This window comes from Macaca fascicularis, chromosome 3 (genome assembly GCF_037993035.2).
Source record: "Macaca fascicularis isolate 582-1 chromosome 3, T2T-MFA8v1.1".
Lineage (NCBI taxonomy): Eukaryota > Metazoa > Chordata > Mammalia > Primates > Cercopithecidae > Macaca > Macaca fascicularis.
The window spans coordinates 25,193,265-25,220,168 of NC_088377.1; the positions used below are offsets into that span (position 1 = coordinate 25,193,265).

The following is a 26,904-nucleotide window of genomic DNA, read 5'->3' on the forward strand; positions in this document are numbered from 1 at the left end:
GATTGCAGGCACACACCACCACATCCAGCTAATTTTTGTATTTTTAGTAGAGATGGGGTTTCACCATGTTGGTCAAGCTGGTCTCGAACTCCTGACCTCATGAGCTGCCGGCCTTTGCCTCCCAAAGTGCTGGGATTACAGGCATGCCCCACCGTGCCTGACGTACTTACTTTCTTTATTCCTCATAAATGCCTGTGAAACTGTGAATATTAAATAAATCATTGAATATGCTTAAAATAAAATTTAACACATTATGAATACTATTTACCAGTTATTCATATATAGTGAAATTTACAATTACACTAGTGTATTTATATAAAATAGTTTATGCCATACTCCCAGACCATGTGGGGTAGGAATTATTATAATCACCTTTGAAATCATAGTAATACATAGAAAGCGAGTCATAGAGAGTTCATATGACTAGCTCAACTCACAGCGAAGGTAGGATTTCGACTCAGAGCTTGACCAATTTGCTTTTTTTAGATTTAAATGCTTCATATACTGCCTGTTATTTTGACAATTATAAAAGTTACAAAGATGTGTCTCTATGATAGACAGATGTGCTCTAAACCAGGTTGATAGAACAAGGGCATTTGAAGAAAATATAGCATTATTATGGAATTCACACTAGCCTTGCAACTAGCAGTCTGCCTATTTTTCTTTCCATAGACTTTTAAGACCGTACATACAAAAGCATACATTCACATTTGTAAAAATTATGAAGTGCTATACTTTTCTCTCTGTAGCCCTAACTAATAATTTTATTGCCTTTCCTGTACAGTTCAATCATAGTGTGATATTTTTGTTGTAGTTATTTGTCTAAGAATAACTGGAAGTACACTGACATCGCCATTAAATTACTTGTGACAGAGGCTGTAGATTAATACAAATGTCTTTCCCCCAAGGACATGGTTCTGAAAATCCAACACTAAGAATTAAAAGCTAAGAATTCTTTATGATCTCTAGAAGAAAGTACAAGAGATAACTACACGAACAGCCTAGTTATTAAAAACAACATTAACGCTTCAATTCAGATAAGAATCTAACCCTATAAAAATTTAGAAATGATTAGAAAGAATTGAAGATTTTGTTCCTTTGATTATAGCGAGATCTACCAATAGCCATGAATAAGCAGAAAATTTTTCGTTTATATTTTCATATTTTTCCTGTATTAAAAATACTGTTTTGGAATCTTCTTTTAAAGAAAAAAATTGCAAGAATGAATGAGTTAAAAAATGGTCAAAGTACGCCGGGCGCAGTGGCTTTCACCTGTAATCCCAGCACTTTGGGAGACCAAGGCAGGCAGATCACCTAAGGTCAGGAGTTTGAGACCAGCCTGGCCAACATGGTGAAACCCCCCGTCTCTGCTAAAAATATGAAAATTAGCTGGGCATGGTGGCAGACGCTTGTAATCCCAGCTACTCAGGAGGCTGAGGCAGGAGAATCGCTTGAACCTGGGAGGCAGAGGTTCAGTGAGCCGAAATCGTATCACTGCATTCCAGCCTGGGCGACAGAGTGAGACTGTGTCTCAAAAAAAAAAAAAAAAAAAAAAAAATTAAAACCAGTACTTACTTTCTATCAAAAAATATTGAATTAATAAATGAATAAATGATTTAGTGTTCTTTTATATAACTTAACTCAATTTCCTCCAATGAAATTTGAATTATCATCATTCTCCGATTTAGAAAACATTTACATACTGTGAAAGTTTATATTCAAGTGCATTATCTAAATGTGGTAAAGATAATTCCAAAATTAAATTAGCCACAGATCCAGCTTTGTTGTTTGTTTTGTTGTGGGTTTTTTGGTTATTGTTACTTTGTTTGATTTTAGAAAATTCCAAGTTTGTATTTGTTTAGCTAAAACATTTAATAACAGAGCCCCTTTCACTTACAAGACTATATCAGTTTAGGCAATCAATGATATGGTCACTCTATTTTATCTATCTATCTATCATCTATCTATCTATCTCTCTATCATCTATCTATCATCTATTTATCTAATCTATCTTTCTATCATGTATCCACCTATTTTACACATTGATTATAAAAAATTGGCGCTAACTTATAAAATAGGAAATTCACATAAAACATAAGATTCAGCATATCTCTAAAGAAATCTTAAACATATCTCCAAAGGAAATTGATTTTCATTTATAAGAAACAGTTATAAGAATGCTTAAGAGAGAAATGTTCAGAATTAGTAAACAGTAAAAAAAACGCAGATACTCATGAGGACTGTAGATGTTTAAACTATAGTATCTTTAAAGTATGTTATATTTCTGCCATACTCTATTATATGTTACTTAAGATAAATAAATTATAGCAAAGTAATGTTTAAATTTCATCATAACATGTGTGTATAAAATCATCTCTTGTTTAGAAAGCTAAAATAATTTAAATAAGAAAAATGTACTTAACTATATATGTTAATGCTATAAATTATATTTTCAAAAAAAGTAAAGATAACTATTAGCATTGCCTTTTAGATAATAGTTTTATGAAAGATGGAGTAAAATGAGGAAGCAAGGAATGAAATGGACGAAATGGGAATATCCATCCTTTCCACTCCATTCCCAAGGCCCCGATGCCTTAGCTTGTGTGTGTCTATGTGTGTTTCTGGGTGGGGGAGTACGCGGTGATTCTGTAGGTTCTTATTATGTTACTAAAATAACTAACAAAAAAGCAGATTGTGCATAGACTGAGGAGAATGTATTTTTAATCAATAATTATGATAATTTTCTTCTATGAAGAGGGGTCCAATCCTCTCCAACATACATACATGTACAGACCACAGACATGCAAACACACTCAATGCTAGGTAATACTAACAACACATTCAAAACAAACGTGAACCAATTGCACTAAATGTGATTTATAACAAGAACTGTTAGTATGATTAAGCACAGAATATTTAAATGTTATATTTGACAAATAAATTATCTTTCTGAATTTTAAAATATTTCTAGGACATGTCTTACATTAAGAGTATAAAAATTAAATTTCAAGTTCAATTTTAGAAATAAAAGGATATACTAAGGATTCACTTATTCAGCTCTATAATGTAACTGTAACATCTCATGTTGCAACAGGCTCTACTTGTCTGACTTACAGTAATCAGTGATTTTGTCACTAATGGATTTAATTGGCCTACTTTAATATATACAATTTCCAGTCTTTAAAAAAATATGAGTTGAACTTAACAAATGCACCTTCATTTTTAAGGCATTTTGAATATATGCATCTCTATCAAATAATTAGTACTCTTTCATTGGACTTTACGTGGCCTTTCTTAGACATGCAGTATGCAACTAACTTCAAAAATATGTCTTTCTTTTATAGGTTAGAGCACAATAAAGTGTACAAAAAATTTTCATATGTGGTATTATGCCCTTTAATTCACAGAAGACTATAAATTATCACACATCAGAAAAATAAATAAATAGATAACTAACTTAAATTGGTATCTGGAAATCAGGCTACTTTCAATTGAATTTCACATTACTTACATTTATTCAACACTGACACTGCGTTTCTTGAGATTAGTTAATTAATTTATGTTTTAATTAATGAAAAATGAAAATAAGCAACCTGGTTTATTTTTACATGATAGCAAAAAAGAATGAAAAACAGAAAATAAGAAAATATGCTTTGTGTTCCTGTATAAATTCACTTTCTTACTATTTTTTTGAATTTACGTAGGACCATGTTGTTGTCCATTTTTCTTTAATCATGCTACTATACTCTTTTGCCAAATAATTTGATACTTACTTTGAAGTCCTTACTATATGAGCAACTTCTATGAGTTAATCAATAACATTCAAAATGTATCATTTAAAAAGGCACTCAATGCAGATTTCTTCAAAATAAATGGAAAACAAGATAGGTGTGGTGGCTCACGCTTGTAATCCCAGCACTTTGGGAGGCCAAGGCAGTCAGATTGCTTGAGTCCAGGAGTTCAGGACCAGCCTAGGCAACATGGTGAAACCTTGTGTGTACAAAATATAGCCAAGCATGGTGGTATGTACCTATGATCCTACTACTCAGGAGGCTGAGATGGGAGGGTCGCTTGAGACTGGGAGGCAGAGGTTACGGTGAGCTGAGATCACATCACTGCACTTCCAGCCTGTGTGACAGAGTGAGACCCTGTCTCAATAGATAAATAAATAAGTAAAAAAAATAGAGAACATTACAAATATAGAACACTGAAATGTGCATGCATGTTTGAATACTTTTTTCAAATTACATAGTACTTTAGTAACAAATAGGAATATTGTATAATAGAAAGAACATTACAAATAGAAGAATAACGTACCAGAATATGTGAAAATAGGCTGAAAAATTCCCTTACAATGATTTCAGTTGCACACAGTCTTGTGCATTCTAATAATTTCAAGAAATGCATATTTTAGGGAAACTGCATTTCAATGCTTCCTGTATCTTGAATGTTTATGTCCCCCTCCAAAATTCGTATGTTGAAATCTCATCTCCCAGGTGATGGTGTTTGGAAGTGGTGACTTCTGGAGTTGATTAGGTCATGATGGCAGGGCTCTCATGGATGAGTTTAGTGCCCTTACATAAGAGGTGCAAGAAAGCTCATTTGGGAGCCTTGTGTCCTTTGTATCTTTTGTATCTTCTGAGTAAAAGATGGTTCTTTTCGAACTGGGAAACAGGCCTCATCAGATACAAAATTTGCTGGAACCACAATTTTGTACTTTCCAGACTCCAGAACTGAGAAAAAGAATTTTCAGTTGTTTATAAGCCACCTAGTCTACGACATTTTGTTTTAGCTAGCTGAGTGGACTATGACAAAAATTGGCACTCAGAAGTAGGCTTGCTGAAGTAACAAATGCCAAAAAATGTGAAAGTGGCTTTGGAACCGGGAAATGTTTAGGGTTCTAGAATATTCTTTTCTAAATATTTAATCACGGTAAGTCGAATAATTTTATTTGATGCTGATTTTAACTATACTTTTTTCCTCTTTTTAAAAATGTTTATTTTTGTCAGGGGGCTATAGAGGTGTGATTATAGGCATTACCAATAAATTGAAGGAGTATAAATCAGATTTTAAAAAGAAACCTGTATCTGTGGATTTTTTTCCCTATTTTTCTAGAGCTGTATTAACACATCACATACTGCAGTTTCAGTTAACCCCACATCTATGACATGGTATTTAATCTTGGTTAAATGATGTTACAATTAACTTATAGTTTCATAAGACTTAGTTTTCTTACTTTCCATTTATTATTATTATTTTGTTGATTATGATATTATATTTCAGGAAAGAGTCTTTTTGAGAATATATATGATGAAAGTAATGGTAAAGCAAGAAGTTAAAATATTGCCATGGATTCCCTAACTCATATCTGTCTAAAACAAATAAGTAATTTGTTATTCAAAATAGAGCTTCTTTGATCAAAACACTCCACCTCTAAGTCAACATCTGTGTTCTATCACTAAGAACACTCCTCCATTTATCATTTTGGATCATTTTTGCACCAACTTTTTAATACAAAGCCATTCTTAGTAGTTGTTTAAATGGCCCACTTTTTGTGCTAAATGTGGTGTCTTACTACCACTTTGCTATACAGTTAATATAGTAACTACATATGTGTTCCTTATATCTTCATTTTATGCCTTTAAAATAAATGTTACAACCTCTTAATAGATTTTAACATATAAGCATTGCTTACTCTGTTGCTTCATAAAGAATTACCCTGAGAAGAGTGTCTCTGTCATAAATTCATGCTTTAATTAGGAGGCCATCAGTCTCTTTTATATGTTTTGATGGATTTATGGCTCCCGCTATGAAAGTGAACCAAACCATGCAAAGCTAATCTCCCTAGTAGGAATAAGCTTCTAGAACAGGACAAATGAAAGACACCTAAGTAATAGAAATTCCCTATGTTCTTCATCAAATGTGTAGGGAAGTGTTTAATCAATGGAAAGTCCCAAGTAATATTAAACATAAGCACTCTTTTATATACTGATGATGTTGCAAACTCCTACTTCTCATGGAAGTATGTATATAGAGAAGGTAGACATTGCAATTCAAACTTGGCATGTAACTTTAGTTAACTAATTTTCTCAGAATATGAGTGGTCCCCATTTTTATAATGTAATATAACTTTTTTCTAACTTGCATGAAATTGAAATAAAATGCCATAATAGCCTAGCAGAATTGCATGGTTTGTTCCCATTTCCTATTGATAAATCATGGTAAAGCATTCATAAACATTCTCTTCTCTTCCCCCACCTAATCCCTTTACTCCTTAAAAGAGCCTTGACAGACATTTAAAGAACAATGAAGTAATTAACATGTTGATACAGTTTGGCTGTGCCCTCACCCAAATCTCAACTTGAATTGTATCTCCCAGAATTCCCCCGCATTGTGAGAGAGACCCAGCGGGAGGTAATTGAATCATGAGGGCAGGTCTTTCCTGTGCTATTCTTGTGATAGTGAATAAGTCTCATGAGATCTGATGGGTTTATCAGGGGTTTCCACTTCTGCTTCTTCCTCATATTCTCTTGCCGCCACCATATCAGAAGTGCCTTTTGCCTCCCACCATGATTTTGAGGCCTGCCCAGCCAAGTGGAACTGTAAGTCCAATTAAACTTCTTTTTCTCCCAGTCTTGGGTATGTCTTTACCAGCAGTGTGAAAATGAACTAATACACATGTGTTGGAAAACAGAGGCTCCCTAGCAAACATTTTATGACATTTAAAGAGTTGAAGGCTAAGGCATATTGGAAAACAATACTGGGGAGAAGATGCATAAGTGTGATACAAATGTTAGTGGTGTAGCTCTATGGATTCTATTTCTTCTCTTTATTCTTCTAGGCATCTGATATTATTTAGCTCTGTGTCCCTATCCAAGTCTCCTGTTGACTTATGATCTTCAGTATTAGAGGAAGAGCCTGTTGGGAGGCGATTGGATCATGGAGGCAGATTTTCCCCTTGCTGTCCTCATGATAGTGAGTTCTCACTAGATTTGGTTGCTTTTGTTTAAAAGTTTGTAGCACTTCCCGCATTGTTTTCTCCCTCCTGCCACCATATGAAGGCTTGCTTGCATACCCTTGACCTCTCATCATGATTGTAAGTTTCCTGAGGCCTTCCCAGCCATGCCACCTGTACAGCCTGAGGAACAGTTAGTCAATTAAATCCTCTTTCTTTATAAATTACCCAGTCTCAGGTAGTTCTTTGTAGCAATGCCAGAATGGACTAATACAGCATCTTCTCCAAATTTAAGCACCTGCCTTCCCACAATTCATTTGAGGTTTATCTAATATTTCACTCATATGCTCACAAATACTAGTTCACTATGTAAGATCATTTTATATATTCCTTATTTTATTCATTTCTGTAAAGTCCCTAATGTTTTTCTTAATTAAAATCCCTATTATTGGCTTTTACCCACAACATAATTAGTTTCAATGCTAAAGAAATATTCTTCAGTTTTCATAAATAGGTGGGTAGTTTGTTCTATATTTTTATATCTTAAAGTTACCAGTACATTGACATGTCCTGATACAACAGTTGTGTTTATTGTAGAAGTGTATGCAACTGAAATAATATAGTCAGTGCTATTTAGTGCATAGCTTTTCTTGATCAATTTTATTTTTGTGAGGTTTATCCCTTTGTGTGAATGTATGTGTGTGTCTTTTTATACTGCAATATATTCCTCATTCTTTTTCATGTATAGTATTAAGTGGAATGAAGTTATGGCATTAAATAATTTCATTTATCTTAATTAATATTCATTTTTTGTTGCTAAACAAACACTATTTTTTCTATATTTTAAAAACTACAAACTTATAGAAAGTTTGCAAGAATATTTGCATCAGTCTGCTACATATATATGTCTCTCTTTCGCATATACATATTTTATGACTTACCATATCAGTGTAAGTTGTAGACATTATTTCACTTTAACCCTAAATACTTTGGAGCATTTCTCATAAGGAATAAATTAAATTATCCTACATAGCCACAACAAAATCATCATATAAATTTAAAGCTATTTCAGAACTCTTATCTAATTTAAAGCCTATATCCAAATTTATTCAATTATTCAATATTATCATCTTTCTTTTACAGCTTTGTTGTTGTAGTGTCTTCTTTTCTCTCCTTTTTTAAGCAGATAGATCCAATTTATACTACCTTGCAATTAAATCTAACATAGAACCTTTCTTACAGATTTCTTTTATTATTAGACTTTTGCATTTTGTGCTTCAACACATTTTTAATGAAAATAAAACAAGACGAGACAAAGCAAAAGGAAAATTATAGTGCCCTCTGACAGCTAAGTTACTTTGTTTAAGAAAGACTTGTATGAAAACCCAATTTGTCACTCCTTAGTAGAAAATGTCACTACTTAAAAGCAGTCTTTAACTTCACTAAGAGTACATGAGGAAAAACATATGAAATTTGTTGCTAATTGACTTCTTCCCCCAGTGTGAGAGCTGCTGAGTTAACCCCCTGAGTGTGCTTTGCATTCCTCATGCTGGGGTCCTCTGCCATGGTTCACGTTTTTTTCTGCATCCTGTGAACTCTTCAGATGCAGTACCGTCAGGGAAGGTTAGAAACCCCAGAAACCGCAGTATAAATAGTCAGAACCTGAATGAGCAGAAATTCTATGAGGTTTTTTTTTTTCCTTTAAGGATTTTAATATATTTAAAAAATAATCTAGAAAATATATATTCAACATGATCAATATTAATCAATGTAAAATGTAATCTTGTAATTATGTTTGTCTTTGTGTCATTATTATAATATACTGTTCTAGAAAGAACTGACTCTACTCCTTCACAAACAAAATGGGGATCTTTCTCATTTTCTGATAATCTCTGATTTTTATATGAGAAAACAAGAGAATGCAGGGCATGTCTCAGTCACACTACTGTATCTACGATAGGCTTTTTCTTCATTATGTTTTTATTAGCATTTCTTCAAGACATCATTTATTTTGTTTCTTCATAATTGTGTTGTATCTGCATATAAGAATCTTTGTATATTTTTAATTCTGATTTCAAGCTAATGTTCCAGAGAGTAAAACAAATTTGAACCCTCTAATGAAAATTCATGTGAGCAATTTGTCACAAGTAGAATAAACACAATAGTATTATAGTTCTCCAGAGGGGGGAAATAGTCACAGTAACATTGACTTTTTGATAGGGTGTGTTTGAGTTTTCTACAATTACTTTATGTAAACTTGGCTGTAAACTCTGTTTATTTTCCTGTCATTTGAATTACAGATTCTGTGTTCAGTCAAAACAGGAGATAGTTTGCTATATAATGTTAACATTCCTGTCTTAGTTGCATGATGCCCCAAATGTCGATATGAATTACATAGTGTGTCCTGCTGTGAGCATCAGAAGGTATGTAAAAGTTCAGGCAGAGAAGGAACTGAGCATTAAATGATAGTGACTGCCTTTTATGGACAAGTCTGTCATTTTAAAAGTGCATAATGTGGCTATTTTATATGATATACATGTTATTAATTTAGGACAAGGTCTTTCTTTTGTATTTTTAGGTAACTAAAATTAATTATTTCATAAAACAGTAGGAAGTATCATGGTAATCTGCGGTTAAATATCATTTGTTGTGTGGATATTAAACGAAGACATTCTGTCAAAATGTTTATGGAAAGTCTGATTTAATATCAGGAATTTCAAAATAGTACCATGGAGGAGGAAGGGATGGTGGTAGAGAGGAAGTAAGATTAACTTTGTCCTGAAGATTAGTGATACCTGCATGGCAGGTACACTGGGGTTCATGGAAATTTTTTCTACTTTTGCATACATTTGAGACTTCTATTTAAAAGATGTTTTAAAGATGAGGCAGGAATATTCCAGATGAGTTTGCTACCATTTGGGGGTAGCTGAATAACTCCAGGTTAGATAAGAGGTGTTTCCTCTAACGCAGAACTGTGCAAAACTATCCTTGAATTTCTGACACCAGCTTCTGAGTAAATACATTTTTTTCAATGACAATGCAAAATATTCATGACAAGTATCCTCAGATCGAGGGTTTTCTTGCCTTTAAATATTGCTGTCCACTGCAGTCATCTGGTTGAAATGAAGAAGCGGAATGTGTGTATTAAAAATCGCCTATCCTATCCTATATGACAATAATATACCAGCTCAGTCACTGAGAACCCAGGAGAAAGTGGAACAGTAGCCAAAAAGCCAAGCACAGAGATTCTACTAAAGGAGAGCTGGGGAAATAGAGAGAAGGAAAACGACTATTCAAAAAGTACAAAAATAAGGGGAAAAACGTAAGGTTGTATAAACATTGATTTGTCTGTTTGTTTTCAAGTAGCAACAACTGACTCCATTCTGCCTCCTTAGAAAAGATGAAAATAATGCTTGTTGCACTACTGCCCAGAGTAGTCCTGTGGAAAAAAAAAATGAGAAAAGGGAGCTCAAACTATTTGGGTAGAGTTTTGCAAAAAAAAAAAAAAAAAAAAAAAAGTCATTCCTTTCTTAAAATATAATTTGTATCTAAGGTTTAAATGAAATAAAACATCTTCTGGTTGCAGGAGACTGTTTAATGATTTAGTCCCTAAAACTTAAAAAAGATTAGACTAAACATTAAGACTTTTATATTTCATTGTCTTTAACTCTCACTATCCACCCAATTTCATGCTGACCAGAGGAAACACAGCCGCCTTACTGACCCTCGGGTCTAAACCAGTGTTTGGCATATGTAGAGGCTGATTCTAGAAGAGGGTCTTGTCTATTTGAAAGCATACATGCTGTAACCATTAAACTGAAGGCTAATGTTCCCGTCTTTCCAAGATATCTGCTCACCTTATTAGAAATTCCTTTCTCCCTCGCCACGTTAATCGCTGTCTCACTTCTGATCAGTATACATTGCAAGTCCAGCCTATTCAATTTACGTTTAGGCATTATGACTCCCATGGTGTAGTGCCCTGGCTGCCTTCCCAGAATGTATTATTGGTGACCCTGTTGTTCTCTTCTTTAAACACAAAGTTAATTATAACTTGTTGGAACCTCTAATGATATCTGATGACCTCTGAGACATCATACACTCCCTCACTATGTTTCTAACAAACAGAGCAGAGTCTATGAGAGAAGGTGTCCTCTACAAAAATGCCAGATCAGACAAGGGCAAGCTGAATGGTCTCTTCTGATCAAGGGAGACTGCAGACAGTATATTTGTGAGGACTCAGATCCTAGGGAATGGATTGACTCTGATGTTATTCCAAGAGAATGGAACACCTATCATCTCACCTCTAATTAGTATGTACTAGACTAAACATATACTGGAAACATAAAGCTAAGAAAAGAGGTTTCTATGCCACTGCCTAATTTCCTTTTTTAAAGACTTGGATTTTCACAGACTGATGTAATAGCTCATCTTTAAGTTAGATTTATTTGTTAATTTAATTCAGTATGCATCTAGATGCATTAGATATCAGAACAATTTTAGGAAAAGCTATTACACATTATTTTCAGTTTAGATACCCATAAATATATATCAAAACATAATATATGTATTTAATCATAAAAATTTGTTTTCTTATAGATTATGAATTGTACAATACAACACAGTAGTAAGCATAATGGATTCGTATTTATGTGATATTCACAAAATGTGAATGATGAATTTTAGCAGGTTATGTATCATCTCAATCAATGTTTCTCATAAGTATTCATGGTATTTGCTATTGATAAATGAAAGTTTCTCGATATGGTACATTTTTCTTGTTGTAGAGTAAAAGTGAGGTTTTTAAAAAATAGAAATAATATCTTTATTCAAAATATTCATAGACAATGGAATACAGCTATTTTGTATTAAATGTATAAAAAGTAGAAAACTAAGCTGGGGACGATGGTTCACACCTGTTATCCTAGCACTTTGGGAGGCCAAGGTGGGCAGATCATTTGAGTAATCAGCCTGGCTAACACGGCGAAATCCCATGTCTACTAAAAACACAAAAATTAGCTGGGCGTGGTAGTGCACACCTGTAGTCCCAGCTACTCGGGAGGCTGAGGCAAGAGAATTGCTTGAACCTGGGAGGCGGAGGTTGCAGTGAGTTGAGATTGTGCTACTGCACTTCATCCTGGGCAACAAAGTGAAACTCAGTCTCAAAAAATAAATAAATAAATAAAAGGAGAAAACCATTGTGGATCTTTACATTTTATTAAAAAGTAAGCCACATACAAATGCATAAAATAAATATACTTTCATTCACTATAACCTGAAACATAAGTATATAAGTATGTATTATATAAGTATATAAAAGTATGTTTACCTTACATACAATACCTTACATACAATACAATACCTTAGATACAATACATCTGAATCAGGAATTTCATGGATAAAGAGTAAATATGTACAGAGTTGTTATTTATTGTACTTGTGTTTTGTTACATGAATCATGATCTATAATTTTACTATATATTAGAAATTAGTTCATAACCCTTCTTCTCCAGAATATGGCATTTATTCTGAAGACATCATATATAATTTGTATAAGTGAGCTATGAAACATATGTGAAAGGAAATATAATGCAAATAAGACGACTATATGATTATGCAATTAAGGACAGTAAACAGGTTGATAACAGTTGAGAGAAAGAGGAAAGGAAAAGAGATGTGTTTTCTATGGAATACTATGCAGCCACAAAAAAGGATGAGTTCATGTCCTTTGTAGGGATATGGATGCAGCTGGAAACCATCATTCTCAGCAAACTATCGCAAGAACAGAAAAACCGAACACCGCATGTTCTCACTCATAGGTGGGAATTGGAACAATGAGAACACGTGGACACAGGAAGGGGAACATCACACACTGGGGCCTGTTGTGGGGTGGGGGGAGGGGGGAGGGGGGAGCGGGGAGGGATAGCATTAGGAGATATACCTAATGTAAATGACGAGTTAACGGGTGCAGCACACCAACATGGCACATGTATACATATGTAACAAACCTGCACGTGGTGCACATGTACCCTAGAACTTAAAGCATAATAAAAAATAAATAGATAAATAAATAAATAAATAAATAAAAAGGCCACAAGTCAAAAAAAAAAAGAAAAGAGATGTGTTTGAAAAACAACAAAATGTTGAGCTCTTAAGGCTGTCACATACCCTTCTGTCACCAATTAACCTTTAGACTTCTATTTCAATAAGTCACTTGTTGGAACAAAGATTCTACAGAAGCAATTGACAGATTTTGTTTTCCAGAAGTTACTAAACAAAGTCAATTATAGCAGAGTGGCCCCAGAGACCCACAATGTGTGATATTTATCTGTCAGTTGGCAACAATTCTTGTTGCTGAAGGAAAGCAGGGTAGTATTAACACAGGGCCTACCACAGCATAATGAACCCGATATTATAATTTTTGAAGGACTGGGATGAGGCACAGGTGGAAGAGGAATGATTGTGTTATGCTCTACTTTTAGCACTTGAACAGAATGCAGCAACTAGTAATTATGAAGATTTAGTGGTTGACTGGCTTCTGTGTGCCTTGAAAGTCTTAAATAAAACGGTTTCTGTGGGCCAAATAGCAACTCAAGGCATGCTGTGGAAGCCAGAAGGCCTCCGTGGCAGAGTTTAATGAGACATTCAACTTTGGCAGTCATAGAGCAGAGTACTACAAATCAGCCTGCAGATTTAACCATAATGATAAAGAATCATAAATTTTTTTTTAAACATAGAGGTTTGACACATCTTGTAAAATGAAACTAGGGTCTGGTAGGGAACGAGGGACAGACTTGGATCACTGCGTGTGAGTCATTTGAATCCACAGATCCCCTGAAACTCTTAGTGCTGGTACAAACAACACAGACCTCATTGCTGAAAGACAGAAGCCTCCTCTTGCCTGGAGGGCCTTAGACACACTTCCCTGATGCATATCTTATACACTTACCTATCAGAGAAGAATTAGAATAATATTCCAAAGAGAAACTGCCGGGGTAGCAACCAAGGTGCCATGGTCCACAATGATCCATAGTGATTACTAGTACACTATAGTGCTCTGAGGGTAAGATAGATGTTGATATGACATGTTATTGTTTAACTTATACAAGCAAAAGAAACTCAGTATCTGTTATTGTTGCTTCAATAGAAAAATCATGATCACTACCATTTATCACCTGCAAAGGATTATTATTTCAAGAAACTCTTGTACAATAAACATTCCTCTAATGTATTCTAGAAAATTGTGACTTGACTGTTTACCTGACTACTGTCCATTGGAAAAAGAATAATACCTATTTTTTTTGATGAATGGACACAGATACCAATGTCTCCAAAATGTTATCATAGCACTCCTTGCTCCCGACCTGTTTGATTTAGGATTTAAGAAGGTCAGGTGATAAACAGATTCCTAGTTCTAGTATTTCTCACAATAGGTTCAATGGGCCAGTGGTCTTACCTTCTAGCTATTTACCTTTTTCTTAGATGTATAACTGGTATTAGTCTGCTTAGCAATTGGCTAAACTCTCACAAGGATCCCTAACTTGTGACAGTTATGTCCAGACGAGCTAAGTGAAGCAGCACCTGACATTTCATTCCCCAGATGGAAGAGTAAATCAGAAGCATTACTGCACCCATAGAGGAATTTAGAGATCAGTGATACCCTTAAAGACTTATGATGGTTACCCCATTATATCAACACTGAATTCCCTAATTTCAGCCAGTTTCCCTACACACATGTGCTAAGAAGCCCTCAACTGAATAATTGAGTGAGACTCAACAGATCTCTGCAGTCTGCTTTCTGTAGAAATCTCTCCTCCCTAGTATCCCTCCCTGTGAATGCTAGGTAGGCGCCTTGACTTTCCCAGGCTCACAGCTTGATCTGCTTAGCTCACAGAGTGTTCAGGATTGTGCCTGGGTTCTGCTCCTTCCTGTCTCATGTCCTGGAAATTTTCTGCAGCCAGTAAGTTGTAGCAATCATAGGTCTCACCTAATCTCTCTCCCATGGATCACTGCCCTTTATTGCCTGCTGTTGCTTCATATTTTGTCCATTTGTTTCTTGGTTTGTTTCAAGTAGAATTAGAAATATGGTCTCTGTTACTCTGTCTTGGCTGGAAGAGGAAGTTGGTGATTGGGTTGATACAGTGTGAGATATGAATGGCTGTGAGTGGTCCATGTGGTGTGTGTCAGAACCTTTAGTGCCTTGACAATATACTCTCTGCCCAGGTCTCTAATTCCCTCTGCTGTGTTAGCAAGTTCCTGTGCAGGCTAAAGCACCTCACCTCAAGTGTCTGCCCATTTTCTTCATTGTTGTGCTTTAAAGACTTTTTTCTGAAGTCACCTAGCCCACAAACGGGCCCGTTGGGAAATACAAGGACGTTATTGCCTTTCAGAGAGGGAAATTTATTCTCAATAATTGGAGAATGGGAATTAGTGGGAAAATATGCTAGTCTTTTATCCACGGCAGAGTCTTTAATGAAATCTACACTGACACTGAGAGTGTCCATTGAGATTGACTCCCGTTCTCCACGGTAGCTTCTAGCTCAGTGACACACATTTTGTTTTTCTTCTCCTCTGTCTCATTCTCCTAGAAGCCTCGTTCTTATTTCCTTAGACAATATCCCAAACAAATTACTTACAGCCAAATCTTTGTCTTAACCTCTGCTTTTAGAGAGAATCCAAGATAAGATATCACATAATTTAGTATTTATGTTACATTGTATCAAAAAATCTTGAGACATCACTAGAAAAGGAGCGAATGTCACTCCAAGATGCATATTATGATATACAGAGCAATACTCTTCCTTTTTGGAAGGAGAGAATGATCAAGTCTTTATTATAGAAAACGGATAACATCCCATAAAAGGGACAGGAAATAGTTGCCTCGTGTAAGGCTGAAGAATGATTTTATAACTGCTGTTACTTGAGAATTTTGAATTGGCAAAAGGGGTGTGTATGAACCCTCCACTGATAAAGGGGTGGGTTTTCTTATATTGCCTGTTGTCAATTCATCATCGCCTCGACCTCTCCCCTGAGATATCCTATGACTTTCATGGGTAAAGCTGAAAGCTTCATTTCCCAGAGTCCTTTCTTCTGTAGTTCTAGACAAAGTCAGTTTATGGGAAGCATTCACAAAAGATTTAGAAGTCAGAAGAGAGAGATTTAGAAGTAAGAAGAGAAATAGAGGTCATCATCGTTTGGAGGCAGTTGCAGAAGTGGGGTTCACTATGACTTCACATCAGACTTGACGAGAGCATTTATATTGATGCTTCAGATTGAGATATTTGGGAGCTCTGAAATTTAAGATTTACAATAATTTCTGAGAACCACGAGAGCAGCCGTGTTGTTGTTGCAGACTGAAACCATGAGTGATGACTTTGCTCCTCTTTGTTCCAGCAATGATTGAGTAAACCTGTACTTCTTTCCATTTAAGCCGTTCATGTATGAATACAGAGGAGCTTCTGATTTCTGGCTGATTGCTACAAGGGGCCATGCACTAGTGCAAGTCTATCTGCTTCCACTTTTGTTGCCACTCCCTAATGCCCACAGCAGTCAAAGATGTCTTCAATAGAATTTTGATCAGATAACAAACCTGATTTTAAAAGAAGAACTCCTTAATGACACTCAAATTTTATAAAAACTTTTATTTTAGTTTCAGGGGTACATGTTCAGGTTGATTCCATAGATAAATTGTACACCATGTTAGTTTGGTGTACATATTTCATCGCCCAGGTACAGCAATCTCCTTATTGGTTATATACCCAAAAGAATAATGACATTCAATTGATTGGAGAATAAGGTCTTGTAGGAATTTGCCTGTGATCACCTCTTCAAGCTGTAGTGAACCACTGTCTTCAAGATATTTACAATAAAGCCATCCCATTTTCTCTCAGTTTTAAAAACATACTAAACTCCTTTCATCCAGAGAACAACCAGCTTTCCTTTTTTAAACCTAATTTTTATCACGTCCTGTTCTTTATATCTAATTCCTACTTGTTTTTCTTATCTCAACTAATAAATCACCTTCTTAGAGAAGTCTAACTCCCAAGAATGTAATCCCTGCCTATTGTACGGTATAATCTCATTGTGTTTATCATAAATGTAATTAGGTCTTTGTATATATATTTCTATAGAAAATAATTAGTTACTTAAAGAGAGATATCATGTCAGTCTGGTTTATTTTTTCATTTCTACCATATTACCATATTTTCTTTTTAAATTTTATTTTTAATTGACAAATAATAATTGTAAATATTTTAAAATAATGTTCTAACATACATATATATTGTAGAATGCTTAAATCTGGTTAATTACAATATTCATTATCATTATTTATTTATTGGTAAAACATTTAAAATTGTTGGGAGAAAAGCTAAGTGTTGGGAGAGAAACTGAGGCAGGGCTTGCATGTCTGCTAGACTTGCTGACTCCTTGCTTCTAGCACTCCCATCATCTCAAGTAGCCATATGTTTCTCATTCACTTGATACACCATTTCCTCTCAACCCCTACATCCTCACCACCTGTTCTTTGTTTGATCACCAATAAATAGCTTGGGCTCCCAGAGTTCAGAGCCTTTGCAGCCTCCAAACTCGCGATGGCCCGCTGGTCCCATTTTCTTTCTCAAACTGTCTTTTCCTCATTCCTTTGACTCTGCCAGACTTCTTCACCCCCACGATCTGGTATTGGGTCTGATCACCCCAACAAAAATCTACTTTTTTGGTAATTTTAAAATATACACTATATTATTATTATTAAATATAATTACCATGCTCTGCAGTAGATCACTAGAACTTTTTCCTCTTGTCAGTTTAACTAATACTTTGTACCCTCTGACTAGTATCTCCGCTTTCCTTATACACCCTCTTCCCCAACAGTTTCTGAAAGCTATTATTCTACTCTCAACTGTAGGACCATTCTTTAGGTGGCCTTGAACCCATCCAACTATTTATGATTTTATGGTTGTACTTCTCAAGAGTAACTGTAGCATGTGCAGAGAATGCAATATTCTGAGATAGGGTGGAACTGCCTGAAAGTACCAAGGTCTTATTCCTATGCCTCCTAAGAAATGTGACATCTTGAGTTAGAGAGGAACTGCCTGGGATAGCCCAGGCTTTGTCTTCACCGCAGTAGTAGGATGTTCTTCAAAGCTTTTCCCAGTGATTCATGGGAAAAAAGTGATGAATAAAAGTGATTTATAGGTTAAGGTAATTTAGGGGAATGTGAGAACCATATATGAGGTAGCTCTGAAGGCTGCTGTGCCTGTCTTACCACAGCTGAGAATTATTGCTTTACACTTTCTCATTGCCAATACTACTACTAATGACACACAGATTGAATACTCTGTCACTAGTATCTTAACATAATGACTAGAATGGCAGTACATTAGTTGGCTGCAACTATTAAGTCTGAGCTCCCTTCCTCTTTCTAAACTTCATCTACCAAAATGCACTGAGCCTAATGGGGAAAAGATAAATTATCAAGTCTTCTTTTAACAATTTAAATGAGATTTCTGTTAAAAAACACAACATAATGGCATTGAATTTATGATATTTTTCAAGGTTTTAACCTCTTTTTATCAGCTCTGATAAAGCTCAAATATTTTTTACAATGGATATTACATCTATATTTCAGTTTAATTTGTAATATGTAGAAACTGCTGTATTCAAAAACACATAAATATCCTCTGGAATAAAATAATATGGTGTTTTCTTAAAGAAATATCTTTAAGGAATTTGGATGTCAAGACAGATAATGGGCAATATTAGTTTTACTTTTAGTAATCTCTTTGTCAGTATGATTGCAAAGACATGATGACAGAAAACTAACTGAATTGTATAACTACATTCAGAGGAGATTAATGCTAGGAAGAAGCCCAGCAAATCGAATGTTGTAGTTGTGTCTCAATATCTCAAGTGGGGAGCAAGAAAGAAAGACTTCTCAGATAAAGTTAATGAAGAGGACAGTTGAAGGAGTGGGGCCAGTCTCAAACAGCAGTGAAAACCCAGGCATGAGGAAACAAGATTAAAATCTCTTGATTCAAGTTACCTGTGTGTTCATTCAATAAGCATTATAATAATGTTATTGAAAATATGTTCATAACTCACTTATTATTATTATTATTATTTATTATATTGTTTGGAGACAGAGTCTCACTCTGTCACCAGGCTGGAGTGCAGTAGCACAATCTTAGCTCACTGCAGCCTCTGCCTCTTGTATTCAAGTGATTCTCCTGCCTCAGCCTCCCGAGTAGCTGAGATTACCCATACACCACCACCCCCAGCTAATTTTTGTATTTTTAATAGAGGCGGGGTTTCACCATGTTGGCCAGGATGGTCTCAATCTCCTGACTTTGTGATATGCCTGCCTTGGCCTCCCAAAGTGCTGGGATTACAGGCATGGACCACCACAACTGGTCTGTAATTCACTTAATATGGAAGTGAAGCAATGTGTTAGAACAAATGTGAAACATATTTACTGCTAAAAAGTACTGAAATTTTGCAGATTATCTCATTTATAAATTACGGAATTGAACTCACATGGAAGATTCTTCTATTTAAGGAGGGAAAATATTTTTTAAAGTTACAAAAGATCCTTAGTATTCAATTTTCAGGGATGACGTGATCCACCAATCATCCACTTTTATTTTACTCTTATCCACATCTGTGTTTAATGTTTTGCATATTTTTAAACTCATAAAGAAGTACTATTCATGTGTCAACATAATCTAATAAATATATATTTAGAAACAACCCTGATGTTTTATAACTCACTGGGTAATCAGAATAATTATAAATAAAACTCCCTAATAGTTAACTCACCTCCTTATATTATATACAGGCCAAATTATAATTTTCACTCCCATTTATTACTGGAAGTTCAAAATAATGCCCTCATACAACAATAAGCTATTCTTATATGCAGGCCAAATTATAATTTTCACTCCCATTTATTACTGGAAGTTCAAAATAATGCCCTCATATGACAATAAGCTATTCTTCTTAACATCTGCTCAGTTTTAGGGACTTTTGACTTATTCCTTCAATTCTGTGAATCGCTATATGGTATGCACAGATTTTTGTCCTTGTATTATAAACTTCTTGAAAGTAGTGAACATGCCTGGTATTGTATCTTCAGGGTCTAATTTATATATAACATGGTCAAAAAATGTTTATTGACTTAAAAAATCAATTAGCAACCTAAGTTAATTCTGAAAGCATGGATCAATAGTTTCCAAACACAGCTATTTTTCTGAAATTCTAAAATTTATTTTTACTAAACTTTCAGAAACATTTTTCCTTTTGCTTTTTCCTACTTACCATAGAAATTATTCCTTATTTATTGCATTACTCTGGAATATAGATTATGATAAACAATAATGCCTTTGCTAATATGTTGACAATAATAGAATACAATATTTTTTAAAAATAATAGATGTGATAGTTCTAAATATATTTCAAAATCAATTAAAATAAACTCAAATTATAATCCTCCTAAATTTCAAACCATTTATTCAACAATTTCCAAAGTAGAAAGCAAGAGATGTATAAAATTTTAATAACATTTAATGTAAATTGACTAAATTGTTCAATTAAAACACAGAGTGGCTGAGTGGGTTTAAAAACAAGGCCCAACTATATGCTGCCTAAAAGAAACTCATTCTACCTATAAAGACATACTAGACTTAAAGTGAAGAGAAGGACAGATTTTCCATGTAAATGGAAAAAAATAATAGCAGGAATAACTATACTTATAAGAGTCTCTACTAAATGGACTTTAAGTCAAAAACTGTAAAAAAAAAAAAAAAGGAGGTCAATTCAGCATGACGATATAACAATAGTAAATATATATGCACCCAACACTATATAAAGCACCCAAGTATATAAAGCTAATATTAATACATCTAAAGGGAGAAATAGACTGCTATCCAATAATAGTAGTGGACATCAACACCCTAGTTTTAGCAATAAACAGATCATCCAGGCATAAAATCAACATAAAAACATCAGAGTTAAACTATACTCTAAACCAAATGAACCTAAAAGACATTTACAAAATATTGTATCCAACTGTTGTAGAATATACATTCTTCTCATTAGCACATGGAACATTCTTCAGGATAAACCATACTTTAGGCCATAAAAGAAGTCACGACAACTTTGAGTAAAAGGTGAAATCATATCAAGAATCTGTTCTAATCACAGTGATATAAAATTAGAAATTAAAAAAAAAAAGAGAAACTTTGAAAACTATGTAACTACCTGAAAATTAAACAAAATGCTCCTGAATAACCAATGGATCAATAAATAAATTAAGAAGAAAATTAAAATACTTTTTAAGAAAAATGAAAATGGAAACACAACATACAAAAATCTATGAGATATAGCAAAAGCAGTACTAAGAAAAATGCTTATAGCAATAAGTACATATCTCACAAAATAGACCCCAAGTAAACAATGTAACATTGCACCTGAGGGAACTAAGGGAACTACAAAAACAAGAAAAAAACAAAGCTAAAAGTAGTACAAGAAAATAAATAATGAAGATCAGAGCAGAAATGTAGGAAACTGAGACTAATAAAAACACAAAAGGTCAACAAATGAAAAAGTTGCTTTTCTGAAAAGAAAAACAAAATCAACAAATGATTAGCTAGGCTAATTAAGTAAAAAAGGAGAGAAAATCAAAATAAATCAAATCAGAGCCAAGAAAGGAAACATTACAACTCATACCATAGAAATTCAAAAGATCATTAGAGACTGTTAGGAACAACTTATATCAACAAATTAAAAAACCTGGAAAAAATGGGATAAACTCCTGGACACACACAACATATAATGATTGAACCATGAAGAAATAAGAAATCTGAACAGATCTAAAATAAGCAATGAGATTGAAGCAGCAATAAAATAATTTTCCATCAAAGAAAATAGAAGACCTGATGAATTCACTGCTGAATTCTATTAAAAAAAACCCTTATGTCATTCAAACTATTTGGAAAAAAATGAGAAGATAGTATTTCCAATCTCATTCTAAAAGGCAAGAATCATCCTAATATCAAAACACAACAAAAAAAAGAAAATGATAGGCCAGTATCTGTGATGAACCTAGATGCAAAAATTAGTAACAAAATACTAACAAACAGAATTCAACAACACATTAAAAAGTTCATTCATCATGATTAAGTAGAATTGATCTCGAGGAGACAAGAATAGTTTAACATATGCAAGTCAATAAAAATGACACATCACATCACCAGAATCAAAGATAAAAAAAATATGATTATTTCAATAGATGCTGAAAAAGCATTCAATGAAATTCAACATTCCCATATTATAAAATCTTTCAAAAATTGACTTAACATGATAAAAGCTATGTAGGGCAAACCCACAATGAATATCATACTATTGAGAAACAAAAAATGAGAATGGAAGAACAGGTCATGAGAAAAATGAAAACCTTTCTTCTAAGATTTGGAACAAGAAAAAGAATCCCCACTTTCACCACTTTTATTCAATATAGTCCAGGAAGTTCTAGCCAGAACAATTAGGCAAGAGGAAAAAAAAATCATGACATCAATATTAGAAAGGAAGAAATCAAATTTTCTTCACTTACAAATGACATTATCTTGTATTTAGAAAAACCCAAAAACTCCACCAAAATATTACAAATAATAGATGAATCAGTAGAGTTGCAGGGTACAAAATCAACATACAAAAATTGGTAGCATATATATGTGCTAACAAATCAGTCTGAAAAGTATTAATAAAGCAATCCCAGGAGTTGAAAGGGTCTGCACTGGTGACCAATATTTCCCACATCTCTCATCATGTCTATCCATGCATCCGAGTCTGGGACAGTGTTAGGGATCTTGGAAGCACTGCCAACATGTCTTATATTGAAGAAACCCCTAACCAATTCCTAGATGTAAACTTTCATGAGAGCCAGAAGTCTGTAGAAGTGACAGAAAGTGACCTCAGAAATTTATTGTCTGAGGTCAATTGATATCTTATTTGTGGTTGTTCAGGAGTTTCAAGATTACCAGTTCAAATAAACAGTAGATGAAGTTCTAAAGGATTTTTTTTGAAGACTTGGCCAGAAAACTCATATGGTCAACCCCTTTAAAAGTATGAAAAATTAATACCAGTCCTAAGGAAAAAAATACGACAAAAAAGATAAATTAGAATTTAAGTGAAGTAAGATTGAAATGGGTGAGAAGTCAAAATAGATGAGAGAGATGTTAAAAAAGATTCACTAACAATGCTTTAGATTCACATATCTTCAATTACTATGAAACTCCAGCTACCAATAGAGGAGGTATCAATATTAGTAGGTGATTGTTTGGCATCTTGCAAAGATGACACTAACGAAAGCTCAAAATATGAACCTGAGCCTCAAGAGCTACAGTTTAGAGTCACAGGCAACAGGGCAGGAGAAAATATTACTTTACCTCAAATGAGGCCACAGAACATTTTGAGGGTGCTGTTCAAGATTATTTTAAGTGGAAGGCTGATACGACCAACTTTGACATGAAAGTTTTTTTAAACATCCATGATAATGAAATTATTGTGGACATTGCATTTACTGAAGAGAGTCTCCACTGAAGTAATATCATACATTTTGGACCTATTACTCTTAGATCAACTCTTGCTTGTAATAGGCTCTGGATCTGTGATCCTCTGTCTTATGATATAATAGTCAATTCAATTTGTGGAAGAGGAGCAATACCAATGCAGGGAGCTACGGAGTAATCTGACTACTACCATATTGCTGGTGATAGTAATCCACTGGCTGTGAATAAAGCAGCAAATAACATAGAATCTTTATTGACCAAAAGAAGACAAATTAAAGAAGGCAAACCATCCTGGGGTTTGCCCATAGAGGCTGGTCAATGGGATATCTGAAGTATGCCATTGAGAACTGGCTCTGTGGAAATTATTGTAATGGATTTGCCGTTTGGAAAAAAGGATGGGATCCAAGAAGAGAAACCAGAACCTTTATCTATCTTGCCTATGGAAGATAATCTGTGTCTATATGACTACAACAGGCTGAGCTGTACTACTTACTCAGGATATGAAATACTTTACCAAGGTATTATCTGGAATGTGATATGTACAGCAAAAGACAAATACAGACTGGGTGTATATTGGGGGTTTTCATGCTGTGGTTTATGTACTGATACATATGCCTCAAGCTTTTGTTCATCTTTCGGAACAAGATGTAGAAAGAGGAACTCCTTGTTGATCCCCAAAAATGAAGATGACTAATAGCATTTATACTTCCCCAAAATGGAAAGTTTAGCATGACTCTGAGAGAAAAATAGTGTTAACTAAAGTGCAGTCTGCATGCTTTAATCCTGTTCAAAGCTCTTCACCCTGGTTAGCCAAAGGTGTGAATTACAAAACACTGCTAAAAGAAATCAGAGATGACCCAAACAAATGGAAAAACATTCCATGTTCATGGATAAGAAGACTCAGTATAGTTAAAATAGACATACTGCCCAAAGTAGTTTTCAAATTCAATGCTATTCCTACCAAACTACCACTGACATTCTTCATAGAATTAGAAAAAAAATTATAAAATTTATATGAAACCGAAAAGCAGCCCAAATATCCAAGGCAATCCTAAGCAAAAGAACAAAGTTGGAGAAATCACGTTAACCAACTTCAGACTGTACTACGGGGCTACAGTAACCAAAACGGCACAGAATAGAACTGGTATAAAAACTGACGCAAGAAAAATGAAACAAAATAGAGAACCCAGAAATAATGGCAGACACCTACAACTATCTGATCTTAGACAACATCGACAAAAATAAGCAATGGGGAAAGAACTTTCTGTTCAGTAAATGTTGCTGGGATAACTGACTAGTCATATGCAGAAGATTGAAACTGGACTCCTTCCTTGCACCATATCGAAAAATTAACCCAAGATAGATTGAAGTCTTAAATGTGAAACCCCAAACTATAAAAATCCTGGAAGACAACTGAGGCAATACCATTCAGGATATAGGCACAGGCAACCAAAAAGACACAAAAAGCAATGGCAACCAAAACAAAAATTTACAAATGGGACCTAATTAAGCTAAACAGCTTTTGCACAGCAAAAGAAACTATCAATGCAGTAAACAGGTAACTTATAAAACAGGAGAAAATATTTTCAAATTATGCATATGACAAATGTCTAATATCCAGAATTTATAAGGAACTTAAGCAAATTTACAAGTGAAAAACAATGCCATTAAAAAAGTGGGCAAAGGACATGACCAGACACTTTTCAAAAGAGGACATACACGTGGCCAACAGTCATATGAAAAAAAGAGTCAACATCACTAATCATTAGAGAAATGCAAATTAAAACCGCAGTGAGATGCCATCTCACACCAATCAGAATGGGTATTACTAAAAAGCCAAAAAAAAAAAAAAAAAAAGAACAGATGCTGGTGAGATCATGGAGGAAAGAGAATGCTTACATACTGCTGGAGGGAATGTAAATTAGTTCAGCTATTGTGTAAAGCAGTGTGGCAATTCCTCAAATAACTTAAAACAGAATTACTATTGACCCAACAATCAAAGGAATATAAGTTGTCCTACCACAAAGACACATGCATGTACTATTCATTGCAGCATTATTCACAATAAAAATAATGATCCTGGGAAAACTGGTTACTTATATACAGAAGAAAGAAACTAGATCCCCATCTATCACCATATGCAAAAATCACCTCAAAATGGACTGAAGACTTAAATGTAAGACCCAAAACTATGAAAATAATAGAAGAAAACACTGGAGAAATGCTGCAAGACATCAATCTGAGCAAAGATGCTTGGGCAAGAACTCCAAAGTAAAGGCAACAAAAGCAAAAATAGACACATGGTATTACATCACCCTAAAAGCTTCTACACAGCAAAGGAAACAACACAGTGCAGAGATAATTTACAGAATAATAGAAAATATTTGTATACTATGCATCTGACAGGGGATTAATAACCAGAATGTTCAAGAAACTCAAACAATTCAATAGCCTAAAAAGAATAAACCCAAATAAACAAATTTTTAAAATGAGTAAAGGATCTGAAAAGACTCTTCTTAAAAGAAAACATGGAAATAACCAACATCATATGAAAGAAAAATTATCAACATCACTAATCATCAGGGAAATGGAAATCCAATCAACAATGAGATATTATCTCATCAAGTTAGGTTAACTATTACCAAAAAGACCAAAAAAAAAAAAAAATGCTAGAAAGGATGTATGTGAAGAATGAGGTATGCTTGTACTGTGTTGGTGGGAATGTGAATTGGCATAGCCACATTGGAAAGAGGTATGGAGGATCCCAAAAATACTAAAAATAGAACTACCAATGATTAAACAATCTCACTTAGGGGTATGTATCCAAAATAAAGGAAAATAGCGTTTGGAAAAGATATATGCAGCTCTATTCACAATAGCCAAGGTTTGTTATCAATGGAGATGTCCAATAGCAAATAAATGTGTAAAGAAAATGTGGTATATATACAAAATAGAATACTATTCAGCTGTAAAAAGAATAAAATCCTGTCAATTGCAGCAGCGTGGATAAAACTGAAGGTCATTATGTTAGGTTAAATAAGCACAGACAACAAATATTGCATGTCCTCACTCCTATCTGGGAACTAATAAAATGGACCTCATGGAAGCAGAGAGTAGAATAGTGTTCACCAGAATCTTGAAAGGGAAGAGGACAGGGTGAAATTAAGAGAAGTCGGTTAATGGGTACAAAAATACAGTTAAATACAAGCAATAAGTTCTAATATTGATAGTACAGTTAGAAAATTATATTTAATAGTGATATACAGAGTATTTCCAGAAAGCTAGAAGACAAGAATTGCAATGGTCCCAAAATAAAGAAAAGATACATTTTTAAGGTGATAGATATCCCATGTGCCCTAATTTGATCATTAAACATTCTATACATGT

At 34.3% G+C, this 26,904-nt stretch overlaps 1 pseudogene; it reads left to right on the top strand.

The window, feature by feature from the left end:
- Window positions 1–22,832: 22,832 nt before the first annotated feature.
- LOC102114830 (tRNA (guanine(6)-N(2))-methyltransferase THUMP3 pseudogene) lies at window positions 22,833–24,188 on the top strand (annotated as a pseudogene).
- Window positions 24,189–26,904: the final 2,716 nt, after the last annotated feature.